The sequence below is a fragment of the Triticum urartu genome, chromosome 3 (assembly GCF_003073215.2).
Source record: "Triticum urartu cultivar G1812 chromosome 3, Tu2.1, whole genome shotgun sequence".
NCBI classification, from domain to species: domain Eukaryota; kingdom Viridiplantae; phylum Streptophyta; class Magnoliopsida; order Poales; family Poaceae; genus Triticum; species Triticum urartu.
The window spans coordinates 65,658,602-65,670,994 of record NC_053024.1 but is presented as its reverse complement, the minus strand read 5'-3'; positions in this window follow the sequence as shown (position 1 = coordinate 65,670,994).

The window sequence follows — 12,393 nt, the reverse complement described above, 5'->3', positions numbered from 1 at the left end:
CGTTACTGTTATTTTCTGCTTGTGGGCCAAATTCAGCCCGTGGTTACAGTCGGCCCATTTGTGCCCCGTTAGTACGTTGGGTCGTTTTCATAGCGTCATAAAATACTGCCGATTAACTACGGCCCGTTATGGTCGGCCCATGAACGGACGATTTCAACTCTAGCGCATTTACGGCCATAATGTGGTCTCTTATTGGCCCATGTTTGGCCAACCGATCATACGGCCCATAGAAGGCCCATTGATGATACGACCCGTAGAAGGCCCATTGTGTCTACGACCCGTATAAGGCCCATTGCTTCTATGCCCCATAGAAGGCCCATTGTTTCTACGGCCCTTAAAAGGCCTATTGTTTCTACGGCCCGTAGGACGCCCATGTTAACTACAGTAAATATGTAGCCCATGGTTAATGTGGCCTAGTTTTAAAAAATAGGCTATTGCGGCCACTAGCAAACCGCGGAAAAATAACTGCACTGACTACAAGAAAAGAAATAAACAAGACAATATGGAAATAAATAGGCAAGCAACTTACGCTAGGCTATCATGGCTATTACACACATTACATCCACTGGGCATCAAAGTTCGTCACCAGTGCAAATATAGGGAACAAAGCAGTATATAAACGCCACAGCAAAACAAGTCCAGAACTGAAACCACTTCAGAAGAGCTCAAGAAACAATATCCTGGGTACCCATAATGCTGGCAAGATGCTTAGCAAGCTTATTAACTTTCTCTTGTTTGGCGCTTAAATCCTCCAGCAGTTGCTGTTGCTCCAGAAAGTATGCATCTGAATTCTGTAGGGACTTCCTCAATCCTTTGGCTTCCTGTCGCATAACATCTGATCGATGTCTTTCAACTTGAAGTTGAGACTCAAGAAGCCGAGCTGATTCAAGCAGCGAGTTCAAAGAGCTAGTGCTAGTAGTAGTAGCCAGTAACTCGAACACTACATCAAGACAGGACTTTGGAGTTGTCTTAGTGTCTTCAATATAGTTTTTATCAGCTTTCTTGGAGACCAACAGGGATGTCTCACTATCTTGAACCTTATCTGCATTACTTCCTGTACCATTGCATAACGGGGTACTCTTCTCCAATATTTTATCCGCATTCTAAAATAGAAACAAACAAACACATCACAGGTTTACAATGTAGTGTATGAAACTCATTTTGGTAAACCAGTTCAATAGTAAGGTGGACAGGATAACAACATGAAACAAACATATATCTATGTAGTATGGTCAATATATGGTCTATATCATTCTAGTTTATGTTGCCAAATCAAGATAGATATAGTTCGAATCATATCTATTTAAGACAAAGCATCTTAGACAGAATATAAGTGTGGGAAACTACACAGCAATAACAACACTTGTAAGGTGCATGGCATGAGAATATAACTTTTATTCAATTGAAACTGAAATCAACATAGAGCAAGTTACAATAGCAAACACGTTAAAGAAATAGGTTTAAAACATACCTATTGCGCCATTGGAGTTTCAATTGCATCCTTCAAATTTGAAATTAGTTGGTATGAGTAAATACAGTGATGCAAGAGCAAAGTAGTATGAACCATAGCTACGGAACCTAACCTGAGAACAATTTTTCTGCTGCTTTAAGCGTTGACTTGGGGTTCGGAGTGGTGGTCCTCGTGCTTTGGGCACTGCAGTTGCCTTACTAACTGCTCGTGTTTGGGTGCTCTATGGTGGAGACAGTGTTGTGTCAATGGGAACTGGGTTACTATCTACTTGGGTTGGGGTTAGAAGGGGTGTAGCTGGTTCTTTGTCCAACTGGGTAGGGGTACAATCTGCGTGAGTCTGGGTTATGTGTGGTGGGGCTAGTTCTTGGGCAAGTACAACCGCGGTTCTATCTCCATCGACAGGTAGCACGATCTTTTCTGAAGACCGTGTTTTTACTCCCACAGATACTGCCTGTTGGGGAACGTAGTAATTTCAAAATTTTCCTACGCACACACAAGATCATGGTGATGCATAGCAACGAGAGGGGAGAGTGTTGTCTACATACCCTCGTAGACCGGCAACAGAAGTGTTGACACAACGTAGAGGAAGTAGTCGTACGTCTTCCCGATCCAACCGATCCAAGCACCGAACGTACGGCACCTCCGAGTTCTAGCACACGTTCAGCTCGATGACGATCCCCGGACTCCGATCCAGCAAAGTGTCGGGGAAGAGTTCCGTCAGCACGACGGCGTGGTGACAATCTTGATGTTCAACTGTCGCAGGGCTTCGCCTAAGCACCACTACAATATTATCGAGGATTATGGTGGAAGGGGGCACCGCACATGGCTAAGAAAACGATCACGTGGATCAACTTGTGTGTCTAGGGATGCCCCCTGCCCCCGTATATAAAGGAGCAAGGGGAGGAGGCCGGCCGGCCCTATAGGCGCGCCAAGGAGGAGTCCTCCTCTAGTAGGAGTAGGACTCCTACTAGGAGGGGGAAGGAAGTGGGGAGGGAGAAGGAAAGGGGGGCGCCGCCCCCTCTCCTAGTCCAATTCGAACCAGGGGGAGGAGGCGTGCGGCCCACCCTGGCTGCCCCTCTCTCTCTCCACTCAGGCCCATATGGCCCATTACTTCTCCCGGGGGGTTCCGGTAACCCTCCGGCTCTCCGGTTTTCTCCGAAATCACCCGGAACACTTCCGGTGTCCAAATATGGCCGTCCAATATATCAATCTTTATGTCTTGACCATTTCGAGACTCATCGTCATGTCTGTGATCACATCCGGGACTCCGAACTAACTTCGGTACATCAAAAACTCATAAACTCATATAACTATCATCGAAACCTTAAGCGTGCGGACCCTACGGGTTCGAGAACAATGTAGACATGACCGAGACATGTCTCTGGTCAATAACCAATAGGGGAACCTGGATGCTCATATTGGCTCCTACATATTCTACGAAGATCTTTATCGGTCAGACCGCATAACAACATATGTTTGTTCCCTTTGTCATCGGTATGTTACTTGCCCGAGATTTGATCGTCGTTATCTCAATACCTAGTTCAATCTCATTACCGACAAGTCTCTTTACTCATTTCGTAATAAATCATCTCGCAACTAACTCATTAGTTGCAATGCTTGCAAGGCTTATGTGATGTGCATTACCGAGAGGGCCCAGAGATACCTCTCCGACAATCGGAGTGACAAATCCTAATCTCGAAATACGCCAACCCAACATTTACCTTTGGAGACACCTGTAGAGCTCCTTTATAATCACCCAGTTACGATGTGACGTTTGGTAGCACACAAAGTGTTCCACCGGCAAACGGGAGTTGCATAATCTCATAGTCATAGGAACATGTATAAGTCATGAAGAAAGCAATAGCAACATACTAAACGATTGGGTGCTAAGCTAATGGAATGGGTCATGTTAATCACATCATTCTCCTAATAATGTGATCCCGTTAATCAAATGACAACACATGTCTATGGTTAGGAAACATAACCATCTTTGATTAACGGGCCAGTCAAGTAGAGGCATAGTAGTGACGTTTAGTTTGTCTATGTATTCACACAAGTATTATGTTTCCGGATAATAAAATTCTAGCATGAATAATAAACATTTATCATGATATAAGGAAATAAAATAATAACATTATTATTGCCTCTAGGGCATATTTCCTTCACTGCCATCACCCCCTCCAATTGAAATGACTGATAACCAAGAAAAGTAATTAAATGTACAGACATTGTAAGATAGACATGTGCAATGGATAGTAGGGAAGAAAATAGGGCATGAAATAATTCACATTTATGTTGTCTAACCAAACAAAATAGCATGACATAATTTCACATATATGATGGATAATTAAACAGGATATCATGACACAATTTCACATGCATGATGGCTAACTAAACAGGATAGAATGACATACTTCAAAATATGATGACTATGTAAACAAGATGACATGATATAACAATACAATGTGTCTATTGAAGTGGTTGGCATGCCATAAATCACAAAAATGCCGTCGATGGACACATGATGGCATGATATAATTCATGGATAGAATGACATAATTCAAAATATGATGACTATGTGAACAGGATGAGATGATATAACTATATTATGTTTTTAGAAAATGGGTTGGCATGCCATAATTCAGATACATGCTGTCTATGTAACCATCATGGCATGATATAATTCAAATATATGATTTATATAATAAGGAAGTGAGCAGAGGGCAATCGCATATATGATGTGTCAACTAAGGATATGGCATTCAATATCGTGTATATGATGTAAAAACTAAGCATTGCAATACAACATATGCATGATATGAGTAATATAACCCTGCCAAGTTTGAGCATACACCTCAGGGGGATAATAGGACTGGTTATCTGCCTATGAATCCTCCTCTAAAGAGCTATCTGTAACCAGCAAGATATCTGCTTCACCAGGTAGCATTTCTCCATCACCAGTTCAAATGGCTGATGCACAGGAAGAGCAGCTGAATATACAAACATTGTCGACAAAAGCAATGAGAAATACAAAAAAGGACGGCATGATATAATTCACATATATGATGCTTGGCTAAACAGCATGGCATTGCATAATTCACGTATATAATTCCTTGCAACAAGATATCAATGCATAATTCACATATATAATGTGTTGCAACAAGATGGCATTGCATAATTCACATATATGGTAATTAGACACTAAACAGGTGGCATTCACACAAAGCATGTCTAAACTAAGCAAATGACATAGCAATGCAAGATACCATACGCATGATATGAGCATCATAACCCTGCCAAGTTAGAGCATGCACCTCGAGGGGGGGGATAGGACTGGTCATCTGTCTCTGAATCCTCCTCCGAGGAGCTATTTGTAACTAGCAAGACATGCGCTTCTTCAGATAGCATTGTCTGCTCTGAAGACCTTGTTTCCACTCCATATTTTTCCATGACCGTGTCGAATGGCTGATGCAGAGGAAGAGTAATTGAATGTACTAAAATTGTTGACAAATTTAACACGTAATAAAAATGATGTCATGATATAATTCACATATAAGATGACTGGCTAACCAGGGTGGCATTGCAAAATTCACATATATGACACCTGGCTAAACAAGATGGCATTGCATGATTCACACATACGATAAAGAAACTAAACAGATGGCATTGACACAAAGCATGTCTAAACTAAGCAGATGACATCTTTAATGTATACAGTAAGCAATGCAAGGCACCATATGCATGATATTACCAACATCAGCATGCCAAGTTAGAGCGAAGACCTCATGGGGTAAATAGGAGTGGTCTTCTGCTTCAGAATCCCCCTCAAAACAGTTATCTTCCTCTTGATTATGACCTGAAATGGGTGGAGGGGGCTGCCTTTGCGCCCACCATGGAGCGACGTTTGCATGAAATTTTATTGCCACGCAAGGCTCATCTCTTTTGCTCTACATGTTCAGTTCCATTGTGTACAATAACTGACATGCATATGAATAAAACATAGTGAGATTATGTAAGGAGTGCATGCACAAATCCAGAGTGATGGTAGCAAACTATGGATAGACCCAAAACAAATGACAGCAGGCAGATAATAGCATTAGTTAAAAAATACAGATAATGGCTCGTTTAATGTTTGTTTGCACCCAACATGAAACTCATAGTAGAAACCCGAGATTAACTAGATAGTAGACATATAGTACTGATTGCTGCCCCAATATGTACCCCACAACCATTTAAAAACTCAAGTTTCAGCATAAGTTTGGACCTGAGTCGGAGTCTAATAGGTGAACACGACGATAAAGTAGCATGTCATCATATTAAGCGATGCATAACGTAAGCAGACACAGAAGAGTGCGACCTCTCTTGCGAACCTGTGTAGTCCTCAAGGTCATCTGCTCAGTTGATGATGGTAATGCAGTTGTCGTGGCTGCCGGCGGCGGGGAAGAAGATCTGAGGCGGCGAAAGACAATCTGGAGAGCGGATCCCTACTATGGTGAACCCTTCCGTCGTTGGAGCAGCTGAGCTGGGGTGGAACACGGACTTTGCGAGATACACGGACGGAGTTTTACGGGTTTCACGGACTTTTACACATGGCATCATTTTATTGGGATTAAAGGGAGGAAGGGCCCCATCCTCCCTGAAAATCAGGGGATAGAGAAGTTAATTAGCTCTAAGGCCTCCGTAAAAGCCCGTTGTTTGCCCGTGACTGTAGGATTGAACACGGTACCACAGGAGCAGGGCAAACCACACAAGGTTTTCTTTGACACATATCTGTAACAGAAGTAATTGTGTAAGGGCTTGTTTGAATTTGAGGATTCTAACAATGCAGGGAAAGGAAATAGACATGAATAGGATAGGTGTAGCGACCCGACCCCAAACAGTCAAGTCTCTGTGCTTCAGTGTCATCCCTGGATCGGTAATGCTGACACACCCAGTACTCGAAGGATTTATAACAAAGTAGCAATCACACACTTATTACATCGAATGTCTCCAAAGAGAACTTATTACAATAACATCGCTTAAGTCCATCTAATGCAATAATAGCGGAAGGCTTGGAAGATAAGTGAGTCTAGCAACTCCAACGGCATAGCTAAGCTGCACGGCAACGACCTAACGAACCTTACTCCTCGTATGAAAAGTCTGCAACATAATACGTTGCAGCCCGAGAACGGGTCAGCACATGGAATATGCTGGCAAAGTAACACAGTAGAGCAAGAACAGAATAATGCTATCACTACATGCATATTTGGCTGGTGGAAAGCTCTAAGGTTATACTTTTTGCGAAAAGCCAATTTTTCCCTACAGCAAAGGAATAGATTTTAATTTAACTATCATGGTAGTTGAACAATATTGAGAAGGTAACCCCAACTCAATCCCAATTAAAGTATTTAACAACCCAACAAAATGAATTAAGAGTGATGAGATACATGTGACAACCCAAGTACTAGATACTCAAGGTTGTCCATAAAGGGGGACACGGCTAACCATGATTAGATTGTACACTCTGCAGAGGTTTGCACACTTTTCCCCACAAGACTCGATCGCCTCCGTTGGATTTCTCGCACTGCATTGTGTTTGAGAAACGTATGACCGAGACACAGTCTTTCAGAAACATTAACTCTTTACTTCGGGTAGACCATACCAAACCTACAAAACCCACTACCTGCTGATCTACCTCTTCAAGAGCTTCACGTAACTTACTCAGCTATGCTAGAGCCCATAATAGCTTGTGGCTGCACACGGAAGTTTCTAGCATGAATCATCTCAGTTCCCTTTGAGCCTGGGTGGCGGTCCATAGGAAGATCACACGGCTACCCTGAGATTTCCAAAAAAACAGACATCACTGGGTTCCCCAGGTGCCTCAATCCACCCAGATGTGTATTCAAGTTGCCACCTTAAGTTGAACCATTAATTAACAATCTCACATCTGTCATGGATTTCACTCAAACCCAAACCACGTCTACGAGCATAGCATAGTAATAAGCAATGCGCAGAAGTAACTCCCAAGGGTTTGATAGTAACATGGCAATAGGTTCTACCTCAATAACTACTTCCCAACCCACAAGTTAATGACATCCTAATCATGCAATGTTTGAGGATTGGAACTAATGCATAAAAACTGGGTATGAAAAGAGTATGATCACTGTGTTACTTGCCTTGCTGACGATCCGCGAAACCTAGAGACTCGTAGTAACACGCTTCACACTCCTAGTGTTCTGTCGCAAACAAACAATAACATACATAAGCAACAAGCAAAGATGCACAAGCAAAACTCAAATAATAGAGGTTGACCAAAAACTTCGACTTAGGAACTCCGGTTAGCAAAAAGAATCAAATCAAACGGAGCAACGAAACTCGAACGACGAAAGAAAGAAGATCCGTTTACTAATCTGGACCTAGGTCAAATTTTACAGTAGCAAAAACTTGTGCAAGTTGGTTAAACAGAAATAGGGTCTCGAGACGAAGATCTAGGCGCTTGAATCGCCTGATTCCGACTAACGAGCGAAAAGATAAACAGAAACTAAGATCGGATCAGAAATCGCGATCGAAAATAATCACGGATAAATCCGACAAAAAGAAAACTGACGAACAGACTAACGAACGAGCGTTCGTTAACTGTAACTAACGGGCGAAAACCGTTCGTTAAAACGAACGTACGGACGAACGTCCGCTAAATAGAAGAACCGAGAAAAACCGGCGAACCGATCTAAAAAAACGAACTAGGGTTTCTAAAAAACCGAACGGTTTTTTTAAAAAAACCGGCGGCTGGGATCCGGCGCGGTACCTCCGGCGAGGGGCTCCGGCGAGGGGGGTTGGGCGGCGGGGCTCGGCGCGCGGGCGGCGCGAGGCGCGGCGCGGCAGGCGCGGGCGGCGGCGGCGCGGCGGTGGGCGGCGGCTGCGCGGGGCGGCGGTGGTGTGGTGGTGGGGGGGGGCCGGGGTGGCGCGTATAAATAGGAGGGGGCGACTTGGAGGAGGGGGCAAGGCACGGCAAAGGCGGAGACTGGCTCGGACTCCGGTCCGAGCTCGGCGGCGGCGGCGGCTGGGCCGGCGGCCTGGCTGGGTTTGGCCCAGTCGGTGCGAGGAGTTTTTGTTAAAACAATTTTGCCGACAGAAATAAAATCCTAGAAAATAAAATAAAAATCTAAAAATGCCAAAACAAATTTTCACCGTCTAAATAAAATATTTAGAACAAGATGAACATTTTCTTGGCCCTAAATGCAATTTTGAAAATGTGCAATTTTTCTAATGCAAATAAAATCCGAATAAAATCGAATAAAATCAAATAAATGATTTTAATATTTTTCGTCCAATATTTCAATTACTTTGGAGAAGTCATATTATCTCCTCTCATATATTTTTAAATGTGAAATATTTTTCAGAGAGAAAAATAATTAAAATCAAAATCCTCATTTCATTATTTGATACAAATCAAATATGAAAACCGTGAAATCCCCAACTCTCTCTGAGGGTCCTTGAGTTGCTTAGGATTTCGAGGATTGCGGAACGGAAATGCAATAAAATATGATATGCATGGATGACCTATGTATAACATTCCAAATTGAAAATTTGGGATGTTACAAACCTACCCCCCTTGAGATGAATCTCGCCCTTGAGATTCGGGTTGGCTAGAAAATAGGTGCGGGTGGTCTTTGCGGAGATCATCCTCTCGTTCCCAGGTGGCTTCATCCTCGGTATGGTGGCTCCACTGAACTTTGCTAAACTTGATAACCTTGGTGCGGGTGACTCAGCTGGCAAACTCAAGAATCTTAACTGGCTTCTCCTCATAAGTCAAATCACTATCGAACTGAATCGCCTCCAAGGGTACTGTATCTCTTAACGGTATATCGGCCATCTCAGCATGACACTTCTTCAATTGTGAAACGTGAAACACATCGTGAACTCCTGACAATCCCTTAGGTAACTCCAACTTGTAGGCAACTTCTCCCATCCGTTCCAAAACACGATATGGTCCTACAAATCTCGGGGCTAACTTTCCTTTAACTCCAAAACGTTTCACTCCTCGCAAGGGTGATACTCGCAAATATGCTCTATCTCCAATTTCATATGTTACCTCCTTGCGTTTCGAGTCTGCATAACTCTTCTGCCTGGACTGAGCAATCTTCAGTCTATCACGAATTAGTTTAACCTTCTCCTCAGACTCCTTGATCAAGTCTGGTACAAACAACTGCCAGTCTCCTACCTCATCCCACATCAACGGTGTTCTGCACCTGCGTCCATACAGGGCTTCAAACGGTGCCATCTTTAAACTGGCTTGGTAGCTATTGTTGTATGAGAACTCTGCGTAAGGCAAATTGTCATCCCAGCTAGATCCATAATCTAGCGCACATGCTCTCAACATATCTTCCAGTATCTGGTTGACTCTCTCGGTCTGTCCATCCGTCTGCGGGTGAAATGCTGTACTGAACTCCAATCTCGTACCCAAAGTCTGGTGCAACTGATGCCAAAACTTTGAAGTAAACTGTGTTCCTCTATCTGATACGATGGTCCTCGGAACTCCATGCAGACATACGATCCTGGACATATATATCTTGGCCAACTTCACACTTGTATAGGTGGTTTTCACTGGGATAAAGTGAGCCACTTTGGTCAAGCGATCAACTACTACCTATATGGAATCATATTCTGATTTGGTCCAGGGCAATCCGGTCATAAAGTCCATGACAAGTTTATCCCACTTCCATTCGGGTATCGGCATAGGCTGTAACAATCCTGCTGGCTTCTGATGCTCTGCCTTCACTCTCTGACAAACATCACATACGGCTACATACTCGGCAATATCCTTCTTCATACCAGTCCACCAGAAACGTTCCTTCAAATCCAAATACATCTTGGTGTTTCCGGGGTGTATCGAGTATGGTGAGTCATGAGCTTCCTGAAGTATCAACTTCCTGATCTCTGGGTTATTGGGCACATAAACTCGGTCCTCAAACCATAAGGTATCATGCTCATCCTCACGAAAACCTTTGGCCTTTCCTTTTCTCATCTTCTCCTTTATCTCGGCAATCTCTTTGTCATCCTTCTGAGCTTCTCGAATCTTGCCCAACAATGTAGACTGAACCTCCATTGTTGCAACGAAACTTCTTGGAACAATCTCCAATTGAAGTTCCATGATATCCTCTGCTAGCTCCTTCGGCAATCCCTTACTTTCAAGGATATTGGCATAACTCTTCCGTCTCAAAGCGTCTGCTACGACATTGGCCTTTCCTGGATGATAGTGTAGCTTCATATCATAGTCCTTTATAAGCTCCATCCATCTCCTCTGCCTAAGGTTCAGCTCCTTCTGTGTGAAAATGTACTTCAAACTCTTATGATCCGTGTACACATCACAACGGTTTCCAATAAGGTAATGTCTCCAAGTCTTCAACGCATGCACTACGGCTGCTAACTCCAAATCATGCGTGGCATAGTTCAACTCCTGAGGTTTTAGTTGTCGTGAGGCATACAAAACAACTCTTCCGTCCTACATAAGCACACATCCAAGTCCTAAGCGGGAGGCGTCGCAATACACTTGGAACTCCTTATGTATATCTGGCAGTGTTAACACTGGGGCTGTAGTCAAACGTTTCTTCAACTCCTGGAAACTTGCCTCGCAATCTTCTGTCCATTTAAACTTAGTGTCCTTCTTCAATAGTTCAGTCATTGGCTTCGCAATCTTGGAAAAGTTCTCAATGAATCTCCGGTAGTATCCTATGAGTCCAAGGAAACTGCAGATCTCACTAACTGAAGTGGGTGCCAACCATTCAGTGACTGACTGAACCTTGCTGGGGTCTAATGCTATTCCTTCCCCTAATATAACATGTCCAAGGAATCCGACTTCCTTCAACCAAAATTCGCATTTGCTAAACTTAGCATACAACTGGTGTTCCCTGAGTTTCTCGAGAACTAACCGCAAATGCTCCTTGTGCTCCTCTTCATTCTTCGAGTATACCATAATATCGTCAATGAACACCACAACAAACTTGTCCAAATATTCCATGAACACCTTGTTCATCATGCTCATGAAATAGGCAGGGGCATTAGTCAGTCCAAACGACATGACCGTATACTCGTATAATCCATACCGCATGGTGAACGCTGTCTTTGGTATATCCTTCTCTCGAATCTTCAACTGATGGTATCCCGATCGTAGATCAATATTTGAAAACACTTTATCTCCTTGCAACTGATCAAACTGATCATTGATCATCAGCAGTGGGTACTTGTTCTTAATTGTCACTTCATTCAAAGCTCGATAATCAACAACCATCCTTAGGGATTTATCATTCTTCTCAACCAAAAGCACTGGGGCTCCCCAAGGTGATGAACTTCTTCGAATGTAACCTTTTTCTAATAACTCCTTGATCTGTTTCTTAATTTCCTCCAGATCATTTGCGGGCATCCGATAGGGTCTCTTGGATATTGGCCCTGTACCTGGCAATAGCTCTATCAAGAACTCAATGTCTCTATCCGGTGGCATGCCGGGTAACTCCTCTAGAAAAACATCTGGGTAGTCCTGCACTACAGGCACTTCCTCCTGAACAACTCCCGTGAGGGCATTCACTTGGCTCCTCATAGGCACATGCCTAGATACATACTTAATCCTTTTTCCCTCTGGGGTGGTGAGATAAATCGACTTACTAGCACAGTCAATACTTCCTCCATACTTTGACATCCAGTCCATACCTAATATCACATCCAATCCTTGTGACTCCAAGATAATTAGGTCGGACAGAAAAACATGTGTGCCAATGGTTAGGGGTATCTGGTCGCACCATCGGCTAGCCATGTACTCTGCTCCGGGTGAACTCACTAGGAGAGGGGTCCTAAGGGTTTGGGTTGGTAGTTTAAACTTATCCATGAATCCCCTTGATATGTATGAATGCGATGCACCAGTATCGAAAAGAACAAGAGCGGTAAATGAC